The sequence below is a fragment of the Nematolebias whitei genome, chromosome 20 (genome assembly GCF_014905685.2).
Source record: "Nematolebias whitei isolate Nwh7 chromosome 20, NemWhi1, whole genome shotgun sequence".
NCBI classification, from domain to species: domain Eukaryota; kingdom Metazoa; phylum Chordata; class Actinopteri; order Cyprinodontiformes; family Rivulidae; genus Nematolebias; species Nematolebias whitei.
Window position 1 is genome coordinate 17,514,034 of NC_056517.1, and position 25,432 is coordinate 17,539,465.

General features: G+C 41.7%; 1 protein-coding gene and 1 long non-coding RNA gene across 2 annotated transcripts in view; both read right to left on the bottom strand.

Moving 5' to 3' along the window:
- The window catches only part of waca (WW domain containing adaptor with coiled-coil a), a gene marked incomplete at its 5' end in the record, with an annotated part of 180,048 nt that overhangs the window by 87,113 nt on the left and 67,503 nt on the right, over nt 1-25,432 (bottom strand).
- On the bottom strand, nt 4,474-24,372 carry LOC119426362. Its single transcript, XR_005187618.1, has 3 exons — nt 24,322-24,372; nt 4,603-4,686; nt 4,474-4,521 (listed from the first exon to the last, which is right to left on the bottom strand). It is a non-coding gene; the product is annotated as an uncharacterized LOC119426362 (long non-coding RNA).

Below are 25,432 nucleotides of genomic sequence, written 5' to 3' on the forward strand. Positions count from 1 at the left end.
ACTTTTAAGTTATCATCATCAACCGTGCATAACATCATCAAAAGATTCAGAGAATCTGGAACAATCGCTGTGCGTAAGGGTCAAGGCCGTAAAACTCTACTGGATGCTCGTGATCTCCAGGCCCTTAAACTTCACTGCACCTCAAACAGGAATGCCACTGTCAAGGAAATAACAGAATGGGCTCAGGAATACTTCCAGAAAGCAATGTCAGTGAACACAATCCACCGTGCCTTCCGCCGTTGCCAGCTGAAACTTTACAGTGCAAAGAGGAAGCCATTTCTAAGCAAGCTCCACAAGCTCAGACGTTTACACTGGGCCAGGGGTAATTTAAAATGGAGTGTGGCAAAATGGAAGACTGTTCTGTGGTCAGATGAGTCGCGATTTGAAGTTCTTTATGGAACACTGGGACGCCATATCATGTCATCCGGACCAGAGAGGACAAGGATAGCCCAAGTTGTTATCAACGCTCCGTTCAGAAGCCTGCATCACTGATGGTATGGGGTTGCATGAGCGCTTGTGGCATGGGCAGCTTGCATGTCTGGAAAGGCACCATTAATGCAGAGAACTATGTTCAGGTTCTAGAACAACATATGCTCCCATCTAGACGTCATCTCTTTCAGTGAAGACCCTGCACTTTTCAACACGATAATGCCAGACCACATTATGCAGCAATCACAACATCATGGCTACGTAGGAGAAGGATCCGGGTACTGAAATGGCCAGCCTGCAGTCCAGATCTTTCACCTATAGAGAACATTTGGTGCATCATAAAGAGGAAGGTGCGACAAAGAAGGCCCAAGACGATTGAACAATTAGAGGCCTGTATTAGACATGAATGGGAGAGCATTCCTATTTCTAAACTTGAGAAACTGGTCTCCTCTGTCCTCAGACGTCTGTTGAGTGTTGTAAGAAGAAGGGGGGATGCCACAGAGTGGTAAAAATGGACTGTCAAAACTTTTTTGGGATTTGTTGACGCCATGAAATTTGGAAACAACAGATTTTTCCCTTAAAATGATACATTCTCTCAGTTTAAACCTTTGATCTGTGATTTGTGTTCTATTCTGAATAAAATATTAGATGTTGGCACATCCACATCATTGCATTCAGTTTTTATTCACAATTTGTTTAGTGTCCCAACTTTTTTGGAATCCGGTTTGTAGAAACATCTTATCTAAAAATGATGCAGAAAAACTGGTTCATGCATTTGTCACGTCTAGACTGGACTATTGCAATGGTTTATTATCTGGGTGTCCAAATACTTCTTTAAAACGTCTTCAATTAATCCAAAATGCTGCTGCCAGAGTCTTAACTGGAGTTAGTAGGAGAGATCATACCTCTCCAGTTTTAGCTTTTCTCCACTGGCTCCCTGTCAAATCCAGAATATATATCAAAATCCTACTTCTAAGCTACAAAACTCTCAACAACCTAGCTCCATCTTATATTACATAGCTTATTGTTCCATATTTTCCTAACAGAGCACTTTGCTCTCAGGCTGCAAGTTTATTTGTGGTTCCTAGAGTTTCCAATAACAGAAGGGGAGGCAGAGCTTTCAGTTATCAGGCTCCTCTCTTGTGTAACCAACTTCCAGATTCTGTCTGTGAGGCTGACAGATTATCCAGTTTTAAAACTGGGCTTAAGACTTTCCTTTTTGCTAAATCCTATAGTTAGGGGCGGCTTGGGTTTCCTGAGCTGTCGTTTAGTTATGCTGCTATAGGCTTAAACTGCTGGAGGACAAACTGACCACACTTTTTCACTCTGCACAAACTGACCACACTTTTTCACTCTGCTACTGTCTTTACTTGCTCTCCTCAACCTGTTTTGAATTTGGAATTATTTTTTCTATCTTAACATGTGTTTTTGTCTTTCAGGTACACCTGGACCTACAAAGTATATCTGGACCTGCCTATCTGTGTTTGTTTGTCTCTTGTTTCTGTCCTCTCAAACCAGCCGGTCAAAGCAGATGGTCACTTGTCCTGAGCCTGGTTCTGCTGGAGGTTTCTTCCCTATAAAGGGAGTTTTTCCTTTCCACTGTTGCCACTGTGCTTGCTCTGGATAGGAGACTGCAACAAAGCCAAGATTCAATTTGTCTGCTGCATAGAGAATTTACTAATTGGCTTTTCTATGTATGTGAATGTTTCTGTAAAGTGCCCTGAGACAACTTTGTTGTGATTTGGCGCTATATAAATAAACTGAATTGAATTGAATGGAAGTCCACTGTCCAGCAGGACAAGTATGGACACCAGTCAATTTTCTGACAGGAAATGTTTGAACACAAGTCCATCATCTAACAGGACAAGTATGTACCCAAGTCTATGTTCAGACAGGAAGTATGTGCACAAGTCCACTGTCTGTGGCCAGAATATAATTAGTATCACTCGCCAACACACAATAATTATGAAATACGATTTAATTTTTTTTGTTTGATTGTTTGTTTGTTTCTAAAATTCCAACATTAGGAGCAAACAGCTTCCTTTTTGTCTCCCATTGTGGGGTGAAGAGGGGAAATTGGAAATGGAAATCTGGGGGTCGGTCTGTACGTACCTGTTGTGAGTATGATAACTTGAAAAATGTGAAGTTCCGACTTTCATTTTGGTGCGTGGCTGCATCTAGGCATAAGAAAGGTCACTATAAAAACTGTGTTGCCATGTTCAAATCCAAGATAGAGTCCACCATATATGCATCTATGTAAATGTTGTGAGCTAGAGAAGTTGGCCCTTGGGGTGGACATACATTAATCTTTTGGGGCCAAGGCCAGCAGTGGCCATCCCCTAGCTCCTCCACTGCACCTGGTGGTGGATACAGTTTTTCCTTCCACTTACCAGGATCCGTCACTCTGCACTGCCTCAGGAGATCAGGATTTTTCAGTCATGGGCCCTAAACTCTGGAACAACCTGCTCCCCAACATTAGACAGGCCCTTTCACTTCCTGTTTTTAAAATCTCTTTTAAAACGCATCTGTTTTCTCCGGCTAAAAATACAATGTGATTTGATTTAGTATTTTATTGTTATGTGTTTTATGTTCTTCTTTCGATGCTTTTAATAAATTTTTGATATTTTTTCTTTAAATTACTGCCATTGAATTTTATTGTTAAGCACTTTGATAACAGCTGCTGTTTTCAAATATGCTTTATAAATAAATTTAACTTGACTGCCACAGACAAAAAAAAAAATACAATAAAAAATATAAAATTTCTACCTCTGATCTTCTTCACAGTGTAACTCCTACCCACTTGAACCTGTTGCACCAAAAAACATCAAGGTTTACTCATATCAAAAATTAAAAGCCTTCACTGCTCAAATCCCTCAGAGAGGGGGACATTGGTGTGGATCCTGCATATAGACTGTAAATGGTAAATAGACTGTACTTATATAGCACCTTTCTATCTTATATCAAGATACCCAAAGAGCTTTACACCACAATCTGTGTCCTCATTTACCCATTCATACAGCACTCTACTACTTTGTAGATCGCTACAAAGCTAATTGAACAAATCATTCTACTGAGACTAAGCAGTGCTTTAGATCACATTCATACACTGATGAGACACACATCGGAGGCAATGAGGGGTTCATTGTCTTGACCAGGGACACTTCAACATGTGACTGCTGGTGGATTTGAACCCCCAACTCTTGCATTGGAGGACGACTGCTCAAACCACTCAGCCACAGCTGCAGAGACGGGGACATCAGTGTGGATCCCTCAAAGATGGGGACATCGGTGTGTTTCCCTTAGAGACAGGGGACTTGGGTGTGGATCCCTTAGAGACGGGACATCAGTGTGGAGCCCTCAGAAATGGGGACATTGGTGTGTTTCTCTCAGAGATGGGGGACATCGGTGTGTATCCCTCAGAGATGGGAACATTACTGTGGATCTCTCAGAGATGGGAACCACTGGTGTGGATCCCTCAGAAACGGGGGACATTGGGGAGGATCCCTCAGAGACGGGGACATCATTGTGTTTCCCTCAGAGACTGAGACATCTGTGTGGATCACTCAGCGATGGGGACATCAGTGCGGCACCCTCAGAGATGGGGACATCAATATGGATCCCTCAGCAACGGGGACATATTTGTGCTGCTTGTTTACATGATAATCAGGGATTCAGACTGATTAACTGAATGCAATTTAACAAACTTACAAAACTTTAATAACAATATAAATAATTTTAAAGTACAACTATAACATTGTAACAACTCAAATATTACCAGTGCAACATGTAGTTTACAGTCTTTATACATAGATGAAAATTGACATTTTTGGCCTAAAACAGACTGAACTTTGTCTACACAACATACTTTGTCACCAACAGTTTGTTTTTCTCTCTGTTTAAATCCACAAACATATTCATAAACCAATATTCAGTAAACATAAACTCTTCATACTAAGTCCCAATAATAATTGTCATGAATAAAGATGTTGGGGATGTGAAGTCGTGACGATCAGCAGTAGTCTTGCACGAAGCAGCTGTTCAAATGTTACTGCTGTGGAGGGTGATTGAACTGACCCATGAACAGAACTGCATCTAAAACACACAAGAATACAGGAGAGTAAGTACCTCACCTGACAGCCTCAGGCAGAGCCGTAGAATAAACCACTTTGTTACCTGTGGGTTTGTGCTGAATGAGAAAGAGGAAAGGTCGGTCTAGAGTGATCTCTGGTACTGCCATCCGAGAGAACATGACTGCAGCTGAAAGAGAGAAGAAAAAAGGGCAAAAGCTCTGTCAGTGGTGGGAAATCAGAATCAGAATAAGCTTTATTATCATTCCAAAAAAGTTAAATCTGGTCCTCTGGACATTCAAAAAAACCAAAACAAAGCAAAACAACAAAAAATGTAGAAACGTTTCGTCTCTCGTCCGAGAGACTTCTTCAGTCTGAGGTGCTGTTTGACTCTGACTCTGACTCTGACTCTGACTCTGACTCTGACTGTTTTCAGCTCAGTCTCTTAAATAGCACCTTCTCAGAGTGGATCAACCAGTTTGCTGCTGACAACCAAAACCAGCTGCTCACATGGTCAAGAAGGACCATCAGCCTAACAATGGATCATTAGCACACTGATGGCTGTTTACTATTCACGGGGGGCTGAGTGATACTAGCAATCACAGCATTGTAAGAGGGGGACAGTTGAACCCGGAGGCCTCCACCCCTGTTTAATGATGGACGATTTCTTTTCACAAAGATGGCCTCCTTTACTCCTCTCTCAAACCATCGTTCCTCTCTGTCCAAGATGAGACGATGACAAAGTCAATCATCGAACTGTGGCCTAGGGTGTCCTGGTACCAAGAGCACATATGGACACCCTTATGCTTGAACAAGGTGTTCGTTATGGACAATTGATGACGAGCACAGAAGTCCAATAACAGAACACCACTCCGGTTCAGATCAGGGGGGCCGTTCCTCCCAACCACACCCCTCCAGGTCTCACTGTCATTGCCCACATGAACATTGAAGTCCCCCAGCAGAACAAGGGAGTCCCCAGGAGGTGCACTTTCCAGTACCCCCTCCAAGGACTCCAAAAAGGGTGGATAATCTGAACTGCCGTTTGGTGCATAAGCACAAACGACAGTCAGAACCCATCCCCCCACATGTAGGTGGAGGGAGGCCACCCTCTCATTCACCGGGTTAAACCCCAACACACAGGCACCAAGTTGGGGGGCAATAAGTATGCCCACTCCTGCTCGATGCCTCTCACCATGGGCAACTCCAGAGTGGAAGAGTGTCCAGCCCCTCTCAAGGAAACCGGTTCCAGAGCCAGAGCCATGCGTAGAGGTGAGTCCGACTATTTCTAGCCGGAACCTCTCAGCCTCACACACCAGCTCAGGCTCCTTCCCCACCAGTGAGGTGACATTCCATGTCCCAATAGCCAGCTTCTGTAGCTGAGGATCAGACCGCCAGGGTCCCCGCCCTCGGCCACCACCCATCCCACATTGCACCCGACCCCTTTGGCCCCTCCTACAGGTGGTGAGCCCATGGGAAGGGGGACCCACGTCTCCTCTTCGGGCTGTGCCCGGCCGAGCTCCATGGGTAAAAGCCCGGCCACCAGGCGCTCGCCCGCGTGCCCCACCTCCAGGCCTGGCTCCAGAGTGGGGCCCCGGTAACCCACGTCCGGGCAAGGGAACATTAAGTCCATTTGTTTTTCTCATCATCAGGGTCTTTGGGCTGCACTGTGTCTGGTCCCTTACCTAGGACCTGTCTGCCATGGGTGACCCTACTAGGGGCGTAAAGCCCCTGACAGCATAGCTCCTAGGATCATTGGGACACTCTAACCTCTCCACCATGGTAAGGTGGCAGCCCAGAGAGGACCCCATTTTGTTTTTATTTAATATGTCAGTGGAATGAAGTTGGCATTCATTTTTTTTTTACTTCACTTTGATGTTGGTCAGCTGGTACTGTGGACACCCTTGACTAGTCATTGATAACTGTGGCATTATGACCCCCATCCTCTTGACAGACAGACATTTAAAGATTATAATCTCTCAAAACCATGGTTAAACTTTCAGACCTCCAACATTGAACCAAGAGCTATCAATTGCCTTACCTGTTTATTTTAATCTCTGAAAAGGCATATGATGTTGACTTGTTATAACAAATGATATTTGTCACCATTTTACCCACACCTGTTGCTCAGGGACAAGTTATTGGCTGTTGACCTATGACTGTTTTCCTAAATACAATGTAATATGAATGCCATGTTGTCATTTTTAAGTTTGTGTTCACACATTTTTGGAAATATGGTAATGTAAGATAATTTTGAACAACATAATGAATGTAAGGTAATTTTGAACAACATAAGGGTGGCTGTGGCTGTGGCTGAGTGGTTAGAGCAGTCGTCCTCCAATGCGAGAGTTGGGGGTTCGAATCCACCAGCATTCACATGCTGAAGTGTCCCTGAGCAAGACACTGAACCCCTCATAGACTCTGATGTGTGTCCCATCAGTGTATGAATGTGATCTAAAGCACTGATTAGTCTCATTAGAATGATTTGTTCAATTAGCTTTGTAGAGATCTTGTAGAGTGCTGTATGAATGGGTAAATAAGGACACAGATTGTAATGTAAAGCACTTTGAGTGTCTTGAAATAAGATAGAAAGGCGCTATATAAGTACAGTCCATTTACCATAATACCCATCATCTGCCAACAATATTGTGTGTGTAACACTAGTACTAAATGAAGAAACTTGTAATGGTATGTTACGATGTAGACCTATCAGCAGAAATTAAAACTAAACTTTTGTAATGGGCTTCACATAGTAAATGCATTAAAAAAGTTAAATATTTTAATGTCAAATGTACATGAATCAATATTGATTTCTTAACTTTGATTCAATATAAAATCAACACAAATGTAAATGTAGATTAGCATTTATATGATGGTTGAGTCAACATTGAGTATCAGTTATGGTTGAAAACCTAACATTGATTCAACATTTAAGTCACCAACCACTTTCTGTATAATTTAAATGTCAAGCTTCAACATTGATTCAATATTTCTGCCTAACCATATTTCAATCTTGATTCAATCATATTTTGCTATCTAGGAAGTGTTGAACAGACTTATTAGGCTGATGCCATTGCTTCCTGCTTTTGGAATGAAACGGCAGAAGCTAGTAAGAAATGTCTAGTTATAAGGAGATATTTTTCCTGTAAATGACAGCAACAGGTTTTTTCATCTCATCAGGAAGCAATGGCAATCATCCAATGAAATGATTGAGCAATCATATTTTGGTAAGATCTTAAGTTTTAACTGTTATAACACCACTGTTTTACATTATCATTTAATCATAGTGTACAGCACAATATAAACTCACATATAAGGATAATTTAATCTCACACTTACTCATAATCTCACAGTCACATATTTATGCATTACTAAATATATCAGAAAATTTGGCAGCATTGGTTTATTTGAGGAATTTCCTCTAACAGGGAGGATTGTAAGATTTAAGAAAATATATTAATTGGATAATTTGTTTTTATAACAGGGCCCCAGCAAGATGTAGTATTAAATTATTCTGAAACTCAGTATGACCTGCAGAGAATGTGTTCAACAGAACTTGCTTTCAACAGGCTCAGAGTTTGAAGATGTGTTCCATATATGAAGCTTGTTCCAGTCAAGTTAACTTGAGAACCAACTTCTAGTTTCTGTCTGTAAGGCTGACACATTGTCTACTTTTCAGACTAGGCTTAAGTCTTTCCTTTTTGTTTAATGTTAAATTCTATAGCTAGTGTTGGCTTGGGTTTCCTGATCTATCCCTTAGTTCTGCTGGTATTGGCTTAGACTTCCAGAGGACAAACTGACCATGTTTCCTCCCTCTGCTGCTGTCTTTATTTGCTCTACTCTACCTGTTTGCATTTGTAATTATTTCTATGTTAACGTGCTTTTTTCCCCTTCTATAGAAAGTACATCTGGACGTGTCATTCTGTGTTCATTTGTTTCTACTTCCTGTCCTCTCAAATGCAGCCAGTCGAAGCAGATGGCTGCTTGTTCTGAGCCTGGTTCTGCTGGAGGTTTCTTCTTGTTAAAGTGAGTTTTTCCTTTCCACTGTCTTCTTTGTGCTTGTGCAGGATGGGAGACTGTGACGAAGTGAAGATTCAACGAGTCTGCTGGCTTCCTTACATAGAGAACTTGTACTAATTGTCTTTTATAATGTATGTGAATATTTTTGCAAAGTGCCCTGAGATGACTTCTGTTGGGACTTGGAGCTGTAGAAATAAAGTGAATTGAAGTGAATTGAATTAGATGATGGAGCTCCTCATTTTATGTTTAAGGCTGAACCTGACCACTCTGCAAAGGATGCTCATTTCAACCACTTGTATAGAGCAGCTTGCTTTTTGATCATGATCCATATGTTGTGACTATAGGTGAGGGATGGAATATGGACAGACCAGTAGATTAATAGCAATGACTTTAAGCTCATCTTCTTCTTTACTACAACAGACCAACGCAATTCCCATTACTGTATTCAAGACTCATATCCATTGACTCATCTCCTGCTCAATCCCACCATTCCTTGTGAACAAAACACACCAATACTAGAACTCTTCCTTAAGACAGAGACTCACCCCTGAACTGGAAGGAGCTTTCATCTTTATGAACTATGACCTCAGACTTAGAGGACACTGACTCCAGTCTTAGACCACTTCAAACTTGAGTCTGAACAACCCCAGTGCATATTGAAGGTCATAGCTTTAAGACACCAAGACAAGACCCTGAATTTCCCAAACCAGACCACCTGCTCTCCATGGCGGCATTTTGAGATGCAGTCTACAAACCCCAAAAAATGGATCCGAGACAAGGGACAGCATTTGTAAATGCCAACGCACATGCCAAGATGCCATGTCAAGATGCCATGAGCCAAGATGACCACGCTCTCGGGAGCTGCAGCTTCACTGGTACCCGGTGCAATTCCAGTTTTTAGGAGTTTTGAAATTGATCTGAGCCTGACTCTGTACACTTTATGCGTGTGAATTATAGCCAAACCGAATTCCTTAGATAGAGAACTTTACAAATTGGTTTTATGTATGTGAATGTTTCTGTAAAGTGCCCTGAGACAACTTTGTTGTGATTTGGCGCTATATAAATAAACTGAATTGAATTGAAATTGAACCAAACTGATGAGAATAAGAGAGGATTTACCACAGAATGCAGCTGCGATCAGCAACAATCTCAAATCTACGCTTGGCAGAATGCAAATCTTAAAGTCATCTACCTAGAATCTTCAACAGGGGTGCTGAAACGGGAAGAGGAGGCTCCCGGCTTAAGAAGCAAGTGTAGTGAACCTGATCTCATGTCAAATCTGACCAGATGGACAGAGACTGTTATTTCATTGATCTGCATCCAGAAATACAGTTTGAGCCATCTGGAGACTTTCTTTCTTGAAGTAATCAAGTAGAAAAGACAATTCTCTATGATCATTACTATTTTACAAATGTTTGATAATCAAATTGTGTTAGTTCACTCAATGTTTACAGGCTGAAGAGAACTACTCATTTTATTTACATAAACAGTAAGTAATGATTTTTATTCCTCATTCAAAGAAGAAATCAGGGTAATATGCATTTCTTGATTTTTCTGTCTTCAATGAGCAAATTTGTAAGTATGTGAAAGTTCAGGCTTCGGTCAACTAAAATGTTTACTGAGAAGAAATGTCATGTTTAATCTTTACAGCAGATAATCAGAGTAGAGGCTCCACGAAGTCTTGTTTTCTCCAATAATCTTTCTGTCTGTTTCTAAACAATCTCATTCTCTGCCCTTGACTTTTCATAACACCTTACATCACAAACCACACCTCTTTCTGGTCCATCGACCAATCAAAAAGCTCTCAAATGACCCGGAAGTCGACCCATTTAAATGTGGCAACCTCCCAGTCAGCTGCTGCGCTCAGATTGAGTTCAACATGGGAGTTTTCAGAACTTGAAAGTTTTTCCTGGAAAAGAGTTCCAGGCTTTAACTCTCTAAAGAGAGTTAAAGAGTTCAGAGTTCTTGGATGCTAACGCAGGCGTCCAGAATGTTTCTTGAATCCAGGAAGCAGTGACGATTTTGGGAATTATAACTTCTGTTTGGATAACTTCGCACGACTCTCTAAGGGTTTGGCTGTCCTCATGGAGACGCTGAAAGAGTCAGAAAGGAACCCTACGCCGACGCTGATTTTATCATCAACCAGGTAGAAGGTTCTATTTTCGACCAAGTGTACCGTGGCCAAGCTGATTCCCCAAAGAGCGTGCACGTTTCTGGTCAAACAGATTAATTCCCTCACACATCTCTCTGTAAGATAAATCTCCATTTTCCATCTTAAACTCTCCTTTCTCCTAAAATCATTACAGATATTTTAGAAATATCTGAAGCAAAGTTCTCAATCACCGCCGTGTGGTTGATGTCTGTTGTTCTGCTGAGAAGTGAGGACAATCTCCGTATTGTTCCAACTTTCTGTGAAACTAGCATTGTTATTGTTTTCATATTCTGCCAAATTAATGTAAATGTGTGATGTTAAACTTTGATTCTGCAAATAAATGACCGCATTCATTTTGATGGGTCAAAGGTAAATAACATCTCTCGTTACATTTCTGTTAAACTCAATGCACGCATTTACACAGTCAGAAAAATGAAGAACCCGTCTTAAAATGTATGAATATATACGCATATGTCATACTACACAAGGTTGCCGGGTGGGGGTGCTTGTAAGGCTAAAAGCTAACGCTAAGGCTGGCAGACGACCAATACCCTCTCTCTTTCTGTCGAATGTCTGCTCTTTGGACAACAAGATGAATTTGCTTTGTCTGAGAGTTTGTGATTCAGAGGAGATGAGGAAATGTGCAATGCATTGTCTCACGGAATTATGGCTTAACAGCAACATGCCAGACGCAGCATTCCAGCTGAATGACAGACTTTTTTTTCAAGCAGACTGCTACAGCGAGCAAACGGAGAAGTTACAGGGAGGCAGAGTGTGCATCTATGTAAATAAATGTTGGTGCAAAAACTGTACTCTGAAAAACAGCTTTTGCTACAAAGCTTTGGAACAATTAACAGTGAAATGTTGAACATATTATCTACCCCACGAGTTCACAGTGGTGTTCATAACATTTGTTTACATAGCCCTGGATGCTACTGCTCCAGACACCCTGTGGGAGCTTCATGATCAAATTAGCTCACTGCAGAACAAACACCCTCAGGCAACAAAGTCCATACTCAATAATCCAGGTATACAATCCAACATTTTTCATTCAGGTCATCTGGACAGTTTTTTTTTTGTGCTGAAACGTTTCACCTTCCATCCAGAAGGCTTCATCAGTCAAGGAAACACACAACACAAAACTGATTCTTCCCCCAACAGCTTACTCCAAAGTGAAACAAACCAGTTATGTTGGTGCTAAGATGGTCTCTTTGGCACGCTCCCTCCTCTGGTGTTGGCCCTCTTCCTCGACGACAGTCATATCAAACTGGTTCAAAACCAACAAAGTCCATGCTCAATAATCCAGGTATAGAATCCAACATTTTTCAGTCAGGTCATCTGGACATGACTGTCGACAAGGAAGAGGGCCGGCACCGGAGGATGGGGTGTGCCAAAGAGACCATCTTAGCACCAACATAACTGGTTTGTTCCACTTTAGAGTAAGCTGTTGGGGGAAGAATCAGTTTTGTGTTTCCTTGACTGAAGAAGCCTTCTAGATGGAAGGTGAAACATTTCAGCATAAAAAAGAAACTGTCCAGATGACCTGACTGAAAAATATTGGAAACTCCTTGAGGCTTTTTACGTGGTCGCTGGTGACTTTAATCACATAAATCTGAAGTAATACCTGCCTGCCTGCCAAGATTTTATCTGCATGTTGCCATACCAAAACGAGGAAACAACACGCTGGACCGTGTTTACACAAACGTACGAGATGCATACAAAGCCAACCCCCATGTAGGACTTTCTGACCATATCTCCATTTTCCTGGCCCCTGCTTACCTCCCCCCACTGAGATGCTCCAGACCGATACAAAGGAAATTGAAAACGTGGGTGAAGAATAGTGACTCCATACTGAAAGACTGTTTTGCATGCACAGACTGGCAGGTCTTTAGAGAAGCTGTTGTAAATGAAAGGTAGCTAGACCTGGAAAAATACTCATCCTCAGTTCTGGGGTACATTAGCAAATGTGCAAATGACGTCACCACCATCAGATATGTTAAGAGCTACCCGAAAAGGAAGCCTTAGCTGAATGCAGAGGTTCGCTCCCTGCTGGAAGCCAGGGACACTGACTTCAGGTCTGGTAACTCACAGGAGCTGAGAAGGACAAGGAAAGAGCTGGTTGCTGATATTAAAAGGGCCAAAGTCACATATGCACAGAGGATCCAGGGTCAATTCACCTCACAAGACCCACTGAGCATGTGGAAGGGCATTAATTGTATAACATATTATAAAGGCAGATGTGTACAATGCCCTAAAGACTCATCACTGCCTGATGCCCTCAACAAATTCTATGCATGTTTTGAAGACTGGAACAGACCACCCAGCACCAGACTCACCTCACCACCAGAAGGCGAGTTTCTCAGCATGACCTCAGCCAAAGTGAGGAGTACTTTCAGGAGGATTAACCCTCACAAAGCAACCGGCCCAGACAACATCCCCGGGAAGGTGTTGAAATAATGTGCCAATCTCCTCTGCAAGGTGCTGGCCAACATCTTTAACTCCTCACTCACCCTGTCAAAAGTGGGGGTGGCTGGAGGCTTCCGGTGTCATGGCGATTAGTATGGCAGCATAGAGAAGAGGTCCTGCATCGCTAGATATAAAAGCCCCCCTAATTCAAGGTGTTAACGCGTTAAAAGTTATATTTTCCTCAAGAAGAATGAGTGGGGATAAAAATAAGAAGGGACGAGTTCAGTCTCGGAACTCAGAAATGCGACACGAAAGCAAAACTAACGGAACACACCCGGTCGAGGAAGGAGAGAAGATGGCGGATGAGGCCTTGCCTGCTACAATTAGCTCACTGAGAAAGGTGGTGGGTGAAGTAATGGCGGAGGGCATGTGGGACCTCAAATCAGAAATGAAGAAGGAGTTAGCACAAGTGAGAATGAGCTTAAAAGAGGAAATGAAAGTCCTAATGAGCGAGCTGACAAGCGAAATGAACCAACAGGTTAGCGCCGCTATTAACAAGACCGAGGCGATGGGTAAGCGCCTTGGGGAAATGGAGAAGAGCATGGCAGAGAAAGAGAGATGGGACATTGGCGTGAGAGATGCTATCGTCCAGCTGCTAAATGACCAGAAATTACTTCGGGAGAAGATCACGGATTTGGAAGGATGCTCACGCTGGAATAATTTGTGGATATATGGCATCCCTGAAAAGGCAGAAGGTACTTCAATGCAGAGGTACGTGGAAAACATGCTGAAAACTGAACTCGGTGACAGTTTGGACTTAGGCAGCGAGAAGAATCTGGGGATAGAGAGAGCCCACAGAGGGCTGGGTGCGCAGCCTCCAGCGGGGGCTCCACCTCGGTCCACGGTGGTACGCTTCCTGAAATTTAACGTTAAAGAGCAAATCCTCCGTGCGGCGTGGAAGAAGCCTATATATACAAGAAAAACGCATATTCTTCGACCACGACTATGCTGAAAACATACAGCTGAAGAGGAGGGAGTATGCTCCGGTTAAGAAAGCGCTAAAAAAAAAGGCTGTCCGGTTCCAAACCCCGCTGACCAAAATGCACGTGCACTTTGATTCCGGCATGGTCATCTACAACAGCGCGGAGGAGGCTGCGCTGGACCTGAGGAGATGTGGATTCACGGTGGGACCTGTGGCTCCAAACAGATCCAAAGCCATCACATCAGAGACGATCAACAACCTTCTGCCAACGAATATAGTGGGATCGTGACGCAGTGGAAATGCGCCTGGCCTGGGAGAGAGCGCACGGGAAAAGCTAAAGATGTTCCAGCGGCCAGGCAGCGAGGACGTCGCTATGGATGAATAATCTTCCTCACTTACAACGAAGAAACATTTGATCACCTCACAGAGAAAACTTCAGGCCAGCTGATTAGTACCATTCAGAGCGTTAAGGGGTGGCCGTCGCTGCACAGGAGTATGGTGAGGACTGTGACTCCCCTTCATAACGGGAGTGATGAAGAACTGATGCAAGTGACTCTTAAATTAACCTTTTCAGTTTCCTTTCTTTAAGTAGGCAACTAAGGAGGGGCCCCACGTAGTGGCAGCTTTCCCCTACACTAAGAGGAATAAAGGATCCTCTTATTTGGAAGACCTGTTCATTGTTATGACAAGTTCTGTTTTTATGTATTTCTGTTCTTTGTGTGTTCCGAGGGCCAGGAGTGTTGTCACGCAGGTGGAAGAAAACATGTTGGTATTTAGAGGATATGCAGTATTATAATATACAGACTTTGAATGTGACTGGTATAAAAAAAAACCATCAAAAGAAGCAAGATCATTTCAAAATTTAAATGAGAGCAGGTTGGCATCGGTTTCTTGCAGGAAACACATTTGTTGAATGAAGAACATGAGAAAATAAAAAACTGGGTTATAGAAAAACATATTATTCGTCTCACAGATCTGGGAAAAAAAGAGAGGTAGCTATTCTTATATCAAACAGTATCAGGTTTGAGTCTATTGCAGAACATAAAGATAAAGAAGGCAGATTTGTGTTGTTAAAGGGGAAGCTGGATCAGGAAGAGGTCACTCTATGTAATGTATACCCCCCCCCCCCCCCCCTTCCCGGTAGCAGCATAGACTTCCTTAAGGAGGTATTTAGTCTTGTGGCTGTGGAAGCAAGTGGCACATGCATATGTGCAGGTGACTTTAATTTACTCCTAAACCCAAAAATGGATACAACTAATACAACTAGCAGAGAACGAGGAAGGACTCGCTTAGAAAAGCAATTCAAAAAAATCCTACAAGAATTGGGACTCGCAGATATATGGAGATATTTTCATAAACAGGACCGTGAATTTACTTTTTACTCACCGAGGCATAACATACATACTAGAATTGATTACTTTTTTATGTTCAATAAAGACCTTCACAGAGTAAAAGATTGTATAATAGGACAAAGAGACATCTCCGATCACTCTGGTTTAACTATGAAAATTTATTTAGTTAGAAGCCCCAAAAACACCTTATGGAGGCTTAACACTGGTTTATTAAATAGTACGGCATTCAAAACGGAAATGGCAGAGGAACTTAAAACTTACTTAGAATTTAACGATATTGGAACAGTTAGCCCTACAATTTTGTGGGATGCAGCTAAGGCATATATCAGGGGTAAAATAATTGCAAAATGTGCTAATTTGAAGAAGATTAGAGCAAAATTACAGGAAAACTTAAAAAGATTGGAGCAGCTGCATTCGATTAACAAAAACCCCTCCTTACTTGAACAAATGAGGCCGGTTAAGCAGGAGATTCACAACATTTAAGTGAGGAAATTGAAAAAAAACTTAAATATATGAGACAAAGGTATTATGAGGCAGGGCCTAAAGCGTCTAAGGTGCTTTCATGGAGGCTTAGGAAACAACAGGTGGAAAACACAATCTATAAAGTTCGGAACCCAAAAACTAACAAGATAACTAATAAACTTGAAGAAATTCAGAGTGCATTTGAAGGGTATTATGCAGCTCTGTACACACAGCCGGACAAAATGGATAATCAAACAATTCAAACATTTCTTAAATCTTTGGATCTTCCATCAATAGGAAAAAAACAAAATGACAAGTTAATGGCAGAAATATCAGCTGAGGAAGTTGATCGAGGGATATCAAATCTTAAGACCAGTAAATCACCGGGCTGTGATGGGTTCCCTCCTGAGTGGTATAAGGCCATGAAGGAATCTGTTCTCCCACTATTAAAGGCCTCCTTTAACTACACCCTGGGAGGGGGCGCTCTTCCGCCATCATGGCGAGAGGTGTTTATATCGGTCATACCAAAGGTGGGGAAGGACAAAATGGATCCTAAAGGGTATAGACCAATTAGTGTGTTAAACATAGACTACAAACTATATGCTGCAATATTAGCTAAGAGATTAAGTACCCTGATGCCTTCCCTGATAGATGAGGACCAGACAGGTTTCATTGGTAATAGACAAACACATGATAGCATAAGAAGGGCCGTTCATGTTATTGATCATATAGTTAAAGAAAAATCAAGTGCAGTCCTTCTCAGCTTAGATGCCGAGAAGGCGTATGATGGCATATGTAGGATGGGAATTTTTGTTTCAAGTAATGAAGAAATTTGGGTTCTGCGATAGATTTGTTCAATGTATAAAAACTATATATTCCTCACCAAAAGCAAGAATTAAAATTAATGGAAGCCTCTCGAATCAAATAGTATTACAATGAGGATGTAGGCAGGGCTGCCCATTAAGCCCACTAGTCTTTAATCTTTTTATTGAACCTCTGGCTCAGGTTATTAGAGAGGAGTCTGGGTTGGAAGGGGTGACAATAGGGAATGTGGAAAACAAAATATGCTTGTATGCGGATGATGTTTTAGTAGTGATTAAAAACCCTGAATCTGGTATTCCATCACTTATGAACATCCTGGAAACATATGGCAAACTCTCAGGTTATAAACTCTACATACAAAAAACTCAAATCTTGACCTTCCATTTTGTTCCGTCAAAACAGTTAATAAATAGTTACCAATTTAATTGGCAACAATTACAAATAAAATATTTGGGTGTTATACTAACAAAAAATTTGGCTCAATTATATGAGGTTAATTACAAACAAATAAATAAAAATATATATGAGGATCTGGACAGGTGGAGCCTGCTTCCCCTTGACCTTGGCAGCAGAATCCGAACAATAAAGATAAATGTTCTCCCAAGACTATTGTACATATTTGCAGCACTTCCAGTAGAGGTCTCAGTAAAACAATTTAGGGAGTGGGATAAGAGTAAGATACTTGACCCTGGAAGCAATAAAAGGCCAAGAGTAAGATACTCGACCCTGCAGCTGCCTGGAGATCGGGGGGGCATGGGTCTGCCTTGCATGGTGGATTATTACCTGTCTGCCCAGATTAGACCTCTGGTGTGCTGGTGTAGCCCAACCTATGAGGTGAAATGGAAGGACATAGAGCTTTCTTTGTTGGACATCTCTATACAGTCTGTTCTGGGATGCCTGGATGGGCTGCCCCAAGTATATCAATTACAAAATTGGCGTTTGAGTTTCTCCTTGAAAAAGTGGGCAGAGGTGGTTAAAAAGTTCAGTCTCCATAAACAGATAGGACTTCTGAGCTGGCCTGCGTACCACCCGCGTTTCCTCCCAGCTTCGATAGACCATAAATATAGAAGATGGGCGAAACAGGGAATCACTGCATTCTGTAATATAGTTAAAAATGAGGAAGTAGTAAAGTTTGAGGATTTGTGCCGGACTTACGAGGTGGGCAGAGAAGATTTCTATTGTTATTTGCTGGTCCGAAGTTTCTTCAGGAAAGAAATCAAAACCTATGACTTTGATGTGGAGCCAGGAATAGTACAAATATTTATGGATGCATATGCTGGCAAAACTACAAAAGGCATTATCGGTAAACTTTATAGAAATTTAGTATCTATGAATAAGAACTCAACTGATTATATCAGACAACGATGGGAAAAGGAAGCAAATTTAGTAATTTTACCTGAGGTTTGGCTGCAGATTTGGGGGAATACTCTGTCCACCACAAATTCTTTAACATGGCGTGATTTCTGCTGGAAGAATCTAATCAGATTCTTTATTACTCCAAAGCAGAGATCGAAGCTAGGCGTTTCACGGTCCTCCTGCTGGAGGGAATGGGGTGTGGTCTCTGCAGGCTGCTTTCATATTTTTTGGGAATGTCCACATTTGAAAACCTTCTGGAAAGATGTTAACCGATTAAGCTATGAAATTCTGGGCATAACTTTGGTCTTTTCATTTCCTGCTATGTACCTTGGAATACTTCCTGAAGGACTCAGTAACAAGGACACATATCTGTTGAAGATATTTTTGATTGCAAGCAAGAAGGCGATTACTAAATGTTGGCTCCAACCTGGACCTCCTACTCTGAAGCTTCTTGTGAATATTATAAACCTGATTCACAACATTGAAATGTTGTCTTTTACAATACGTCTCCTGAAGGAGAAAGGAGAGAGACTTTGGGAAAAATGGGATCATTTTATAACAAAAGGTGTGTAACAGTTAATGTTTGTGATTCCACATCACTCAGACAGACACCTGGGAGTTTTTTTTTATGTTCCTGTGTTTTGTGATTCCATGCAGTGAAGTGTCTGTGAAACTGTAATGTTCACCAGTATGTGTGACTGCTGCCTGCCCTAGCCCTCGTATGTTTGATTGTATGTTTGAGTATGTTTAAAAAAACAATAAAAATAAAGTATAAAAAAAAAGTGGGGGTGGCTGTGGCTGAGTGGTTAGAGTAGTCGTCCTCCATTGTGAGAGTCTGGGGTTTGAATCCACCAGCAGTCACATGCTGAAGTGTCCCTGGGCAAGACACTGAACCCCTCATATCCTCTGATGTGTGTCCCATCAGTGTATGAATGTGATCTTAAAGCTCTGATTAGTCTCTTTAGAATGATTTGTTCAATTAGCTTTGTAGAGATCTAGTAGAGTGCTGTATGAATGGGTAAATGAGGGCACAGATTGTAGTGTAAAGCACTTTGTGTATCTTGAAATAAGATAGAAAGGCACTATATAAGTACAGTCCATTTACCATAACAGTTCCCACTTGCCTGAAGACCGCTACCATCATCCCAGTCCCAAAGAGCTCTACAGTGACTGGTCTGAATGACTATCAGCCAGTAGCCCTCGCCCCAATAGTTGCTAAATGCTTCGAAAGACTGGTCATGGCCCACATCAAAACAACCATCAACATCAGCGAGAACCCTCACAAGGATGCATACTGTGAGAATCAATCAACAGAAGATGCCATCTCCTCTGTGGTCCACACTGCTCTTACCCACCTCGAGCAGAAGGACTCCTACGTCCGTATGCTTTGTGGACTTCACATCTGCCTTTAATACCATGATCCCCCAGACACTGATGGACAAACATATTGTAGTATGTGAGGATCCACAACTTCTCCTCCTCCACCATAACCCTCAGCACTGGCTCCCCTCAGTTCTGTGTGCTGAGCCCTGTCCTGTTCACTCTACTCATGTATGACTGTGCACCTACCCATTCAGGCTGTCATATTGTAAAGTTGATACAGAGGTGGTGGGATACATCACAAACAATGATGAGTCCAGCGACAGGCAGGAGGTGGAACACCTGAAGAGCTGGTGCAAGAAGAACAATCTTCACATCAATGTGAAGAGGACAAAGGAGATGATTGTGGACTTCAGAAGGAACAAATACACCTACACACCAATGAACATAAGAGGATCTGTGGTGGAAGTGGTTTCCAGCTACAAGTACTTGGGTGTGCACCTGAATGACAGCATCAGCTGGGGAAACAACACTATCTTCCTGACCAAGAAAGCACATCAGATACTTGAGTCAACCTCCTCAAGCGGCTGAGGCGAGCTGCTTTTGGGAAGCTCAGTCCTCACCTCCCTCCTTCTACAGCTGTGCAGTGGAGAACATCCTGTGCTCCAGCATCAACATGTGGCATGGCTGCACAGCTGCAGAAAGAAAAGCTTTGCAGAGTGTAGTGAAGGCTGCACAGAAGACTGTTGGAGTCGGCCTCGCCACCATCACAGACATCTACATCTCCAGATGCAGAAAGAGGGCCACCTGCATCATGAAGAACCCCACTCACCCAGCACACACACACAGCCCAACTCCTCTCAGGCAGGAGGTTGAGGAGCATTAAGTGTAGAACCACAAGACTGAGGAACAGGTTCTACCCTGAAACTGTTAGACTCATGAATGTCTAAATGGGATAATCACTGAAAAAAATCACATCATGCTGCTGATTTATTTCATGCTGCTGTGTTCATAGGGCAGCTGTGGCTGCGTGGTTAGAGCAGTCGTCCTCCAATGCAAGAGTTGGGGGTTCAAATCCACCAGCAGTCACATGCCGAAATGTCCCTGGGCAAGACACTGAACCCCTTGTTGCCACCGATATGTGTCCCATCCGTGTACGAATGTAATAAAGCACTGATTAGTCTCTTTAGAATGATTTGTTCAATTAGCTTTGTAGAGATCTAATAGAGTAGTAATAGTATAGTAAAGTGCTTTGATTATCTCGATAAGATAGAAAGGCACTATATAAGTACAGTCCATTTAACATTCATTTGTACTCATCTGCTCACAGACTCATGTTCGTTCTGCTGTTTGGCGTTTTGTTTTTGTACTACTAGTGCTTAGCGTATTTTTTTGTTTAACTTTTTTCTAAGTTCATATCTTAGATCTTATTACCGTTTTTCTTTTACATTTTATACTTTTCTTGGATGTAACTGGGACACTGTGTACACCATTTTGTTCCACCACATGTGACATGTATGACAAATAAAAAAAAATTTGACTTTGACTTTTCACATCAGGAACAATTTCAACCTTTTCTGCCAAGGATGCTGACACAGCACCAACTTTGGTTCTACAGAGACCGGATAACTCTTAGAAATGACCATGGCACTCTTTGCGTCTGCAGCACCCCCTACTGAATGCCTCAGGGAACAAAGTAAAAAGTCATCTCTAGGTACACAAAGCACGTAGACTGGTGAGTCTAACTCCCATGATCCTCTTAGCAACTCCACAAGGGTGAAGATTTCATCCACTGTTCTGGGGCCAGGACAAAACCCAGCCTTCTCCTTCAGAATTCAAGGTTTGAGAAGCAGTTTGAGCCTCCATTCCAGTACTCTGGAGTAAATCAGTTATTTCAAAATTTGGGATTGAGACCCCAACATGTCACAAAACATGAGTGGAAATGGTTAGGGAACCTCTAGTTATCTTGAAAAAAATTTGAAATGCTTTTAGCATACTTGTTATGAAGCAGGGGTGATTCTAGAATCTGCCCTTTAGGGTTGCTTTAGTCCCCAGTTTTGACAATGGCTCTTGGCTTGAACACCATGATGGCCATTGGCATCAGAAGCATTTGTAAAGTGGTGGTGGTGGGGCACAATGCTGGGGTGGGGTGGGGGGTGGGGGTCAGGGGGTCTTGGGATCCTCACCCTGAATTTTTTTAAAATAAAGTAGACACTATTTCCTGCATTCTTTTGTATTTTAATGGGTTGTTAAACATCTGCGTTTACCTACATAAGTAAACACTTGATCCAATAACTATTTTAGAGAGCACGGCACAACAAGAAGTAGTGATGTGCAATACAGACATGCTAGCTAAGATGCTACGGACATAGTGCTCCACTTTTCTTTATGGCTGTTCAGAACGGCTGTGGCTGAGTGGTTAGAGCAGTCGTCCTCCAATGCAAGAGTAGGGGGTTCGAATCCACCAGCAGTCACATGCCGAAGTGTCCCTAGGCAAGACACTGAACCCCCATCGCCTCTGATGTGTGTCCCATCAGTGTATGAATGTGATAAAGAACTGATTAGTCTCTTTAGAATGATTTGTTCAATTAGCTTTGTAGAAATCTAGTAGAGTGCTGTATGAATGGGTAAATGAGGACACAGATTGTAGTGTAAAGCGCTTTGAGTATCTTGATCAGATAGAAAAGCATTATATAAGTACAGTCCATTACACAACCAATAAACACTATGTGTTAACTGATTATAACAAATACTAAACTTATGCAACCAGAAGTTGCAACACATCTACATGTAAAACCCACAAAACAAAGCACAATTAGCTATAAGCATTAACCTTTAAATTAACTATTAACCTGTGACCGCAAAGTGTTCATAATGCACAACCCAAACAATGTAGACAGAGAAAAGGGGGTGTAGCTCCTGCAAGTAATGGGATGTTTAACTTTGAGACAAATTCTGATCGCTGATTAGTTAGTTGCTGACAAGCCTGCTTGATTGATTGACAGGTGGTGTTGAGGATCCAACTATTGCAAAATGAATAAATAAAATCATAGATTTACTGGCCCGTTTAACAGTGTCATCATTTATTCCATATTTATTCCAAATTTATTCAATAATTTGGTAAATCTAAGGTTTGAGAACTGAGTTCCCTTACACAATCCTAATGATGGTTTCTTTATTTTTCAGGGGTGTTGAGTTAAAATTTAGGGGAGCTTGAGCACTCCCAAAAAGAGGTTAAGATCACCCCTGTTGTGAAGGATACAATAATACTCATAAACAAAATGACATTATAGATGTTACTAATTATATTGTCATCATGCCCATGTTTATTTGGGCTATTGGTAGTTTTTGTACATTTAAACCAACATTAGATTAGATCATTTTGTGGGATGGGAGCTAAAGGTTTGGGAATCACTGACTTTCAGAAAAATGCTGAACCTTGATAGTTAAAATATGTGTTACATTCATTCACTCCATTATTAATCACAAGCATACATTCATTTTACTGTTAGCCTCAAATAATGTGACTACAAACAGTGGAGTCATCAAATTTATAATATTATTTACAATTCCAGCTTTAGGCCTGGTGATTCAAGAAAAGAAAAACAAAAACAAACAAAACAAACAAACAAAAAACAACAATGATCAAAATACAACACTACCATCAGATCATTAAGAGCTGAGTTTCTACAACCTGATCCTGGTTTCTAGTTTTAACTGCACCAATTCCTCAGTGACAGGACCAAGGTGGGACTAAGTATGGAACTTGCATCAACCATTTTTTTATTCTATCATCTCTCTGATATATCAGATTAACAAAGAGCATTTAAATAGTAAATGGACTGTACTTTCTATCTTATGAAAGCGCTTTACACTACAATCTGTGCCCTCATTTACCCGTTCATACAGCACTCTACTAGATCTCTACAAAGAATAGTAAGTGCTTTATCACATTCATACACCAATGGGACACACATTGGAGGCAATGAGGGGTTCAATGTCTCTCCCAGAAATACTTTTGTATGTGACTGCTGGTGGAATCGAACCCCCAACTTTTAGATTGGAGGACAACTGCTCTAACCACTCAGCCACAGCTGCCCCATTTAGATGACAGATATGTTGAAACCTGAACCCGGTGTCTCAGGGAAAGTACTTTTTTTTTTTTCTCTCCCCTTGTCCTGTCCGGCATTGTGACACTTAGAATTATTGTCTGAGTGTCAAAGTGATGCCCAACAGATTTACTTTCACAAGCAGAGCATTATGGCTGGCCTTAATGCTCCACTTGATATATAAATTAAGTTTTATTAGAATATGCTTTGGGTTTGTTCCAGATGTAATGGACACGTGGACAGAAAACAAAGAAGATAACAAAGCAGAAAAGTGAGAGAAGAGTTAAAATGTAAAGAAGGAGATAGGAATAGAGGAGAGAGAGAGAGGGATAAAGAGAACACAAATCAACATCATTGAAGTCTGCCTCTAGATCTGCGGAAATAAAAAAACAACAAAACCGAGAAACCACAACAACAAACAACATATATAATGATACTTGTAACATCATTAAAAAGTATTTTATACAGTACATGGTAATACAAGATATATTTGATGGCCACCACAACCCAACTGAGTGTGTATCTGATAAACACCTGAATCTAAACACCTGTGTGAGCATGCTTACGACTATAAGGTTTCTCCATAAAAATGTTCAATAGTGGATGTGGGGACCTATAAACCCGTCCCCACAGGACACGAAGGTAACACAGGGAAGACCAGAACAACAGACACACAGCGATCCCCAAGCCCGCAACTCCGAGAGTCCCCCAACAGGGACACCCGCACCCCCAGAGAGAGAAGCAAAGGGAAAGTACTTAAACTCCAGCCCATTTGTGGGTCATCAGCAGTTTCTGTGTTAGCTCAGCGATAAATGCCACAAGAGCGCATTAGTTGTCCAGAGCTTACCTGTCACAGATGATCCCTTGGTTCCTCGCTCGTCCACCTCAATTTTCACCCTCTGCAGGACCTTCGACACACACAGCCTCTCATCAGCTGGAAGACAAAAGAACAGTCCAGATGACTAACTGCTGCTTGTTCTTTTGATTTGATGGTGTGCAATGTCAGATGCTATGTTCCATGTCTTCTTTAAGAATTTAGCTTTTACATGTATGCACTTAACATTGGGAAATAAATGGTAAATGGACTTTACTAACTGTATATAGTCTTATCAAGATACTCAAAGCTCTTTGCAATAAAATATGTGCCCTCATTTACCACCACAAACATTCATACAGTACTCTGCTACACATACCTTCATGCAGCACTCTTCTATACACACATATTCATACAGCACTCTACCACACACACTAATACAGTACTCTGCTACACACATATTCATACTACACACATTCATATAGCACTCTGATACAAACACTTTCATGCAGCACTCTGCCACGCACACATTCATAAAGTACTCTACCACACACATTCATACAGCACTCTGCTACACACATATTCATACAGCACTCTACTACACACATATTCATACAGCACTCTGATACACACACTTTCATGCAGCACCCTACCACACACATTCATACAGCACTCTGCTACACAGGTATTCATAAAGCATTTTACCACACACACATTCATACAGCACTCTACCACACACACATTCATACTACACACATTCATATAGCACTCTGATACAAACACTTTCATGCAGCACTCTGCCACGCACACATTCATAAAGCACTCTACCACACACATTCATACAGCACTCTGCTACACACATATTCATACAGCACTGTACCACACACATTCATACAGCACTGTACCACACACATTCATAAAGCACTCTACCACAAACGTATTCATACAGCACTCTGCTACACACATATTCATATAGCACTCTACCACACACATATTCATAAAGCAGTCTAGTACACGCATATTCATACAGCACTCTACCACACACACACACACTCATACAGCTCTCTACCACACACACATTCATACAGCACTCTGCTACACACACATTCATACAGCACTCTGCTACACACACATTCATACAGCA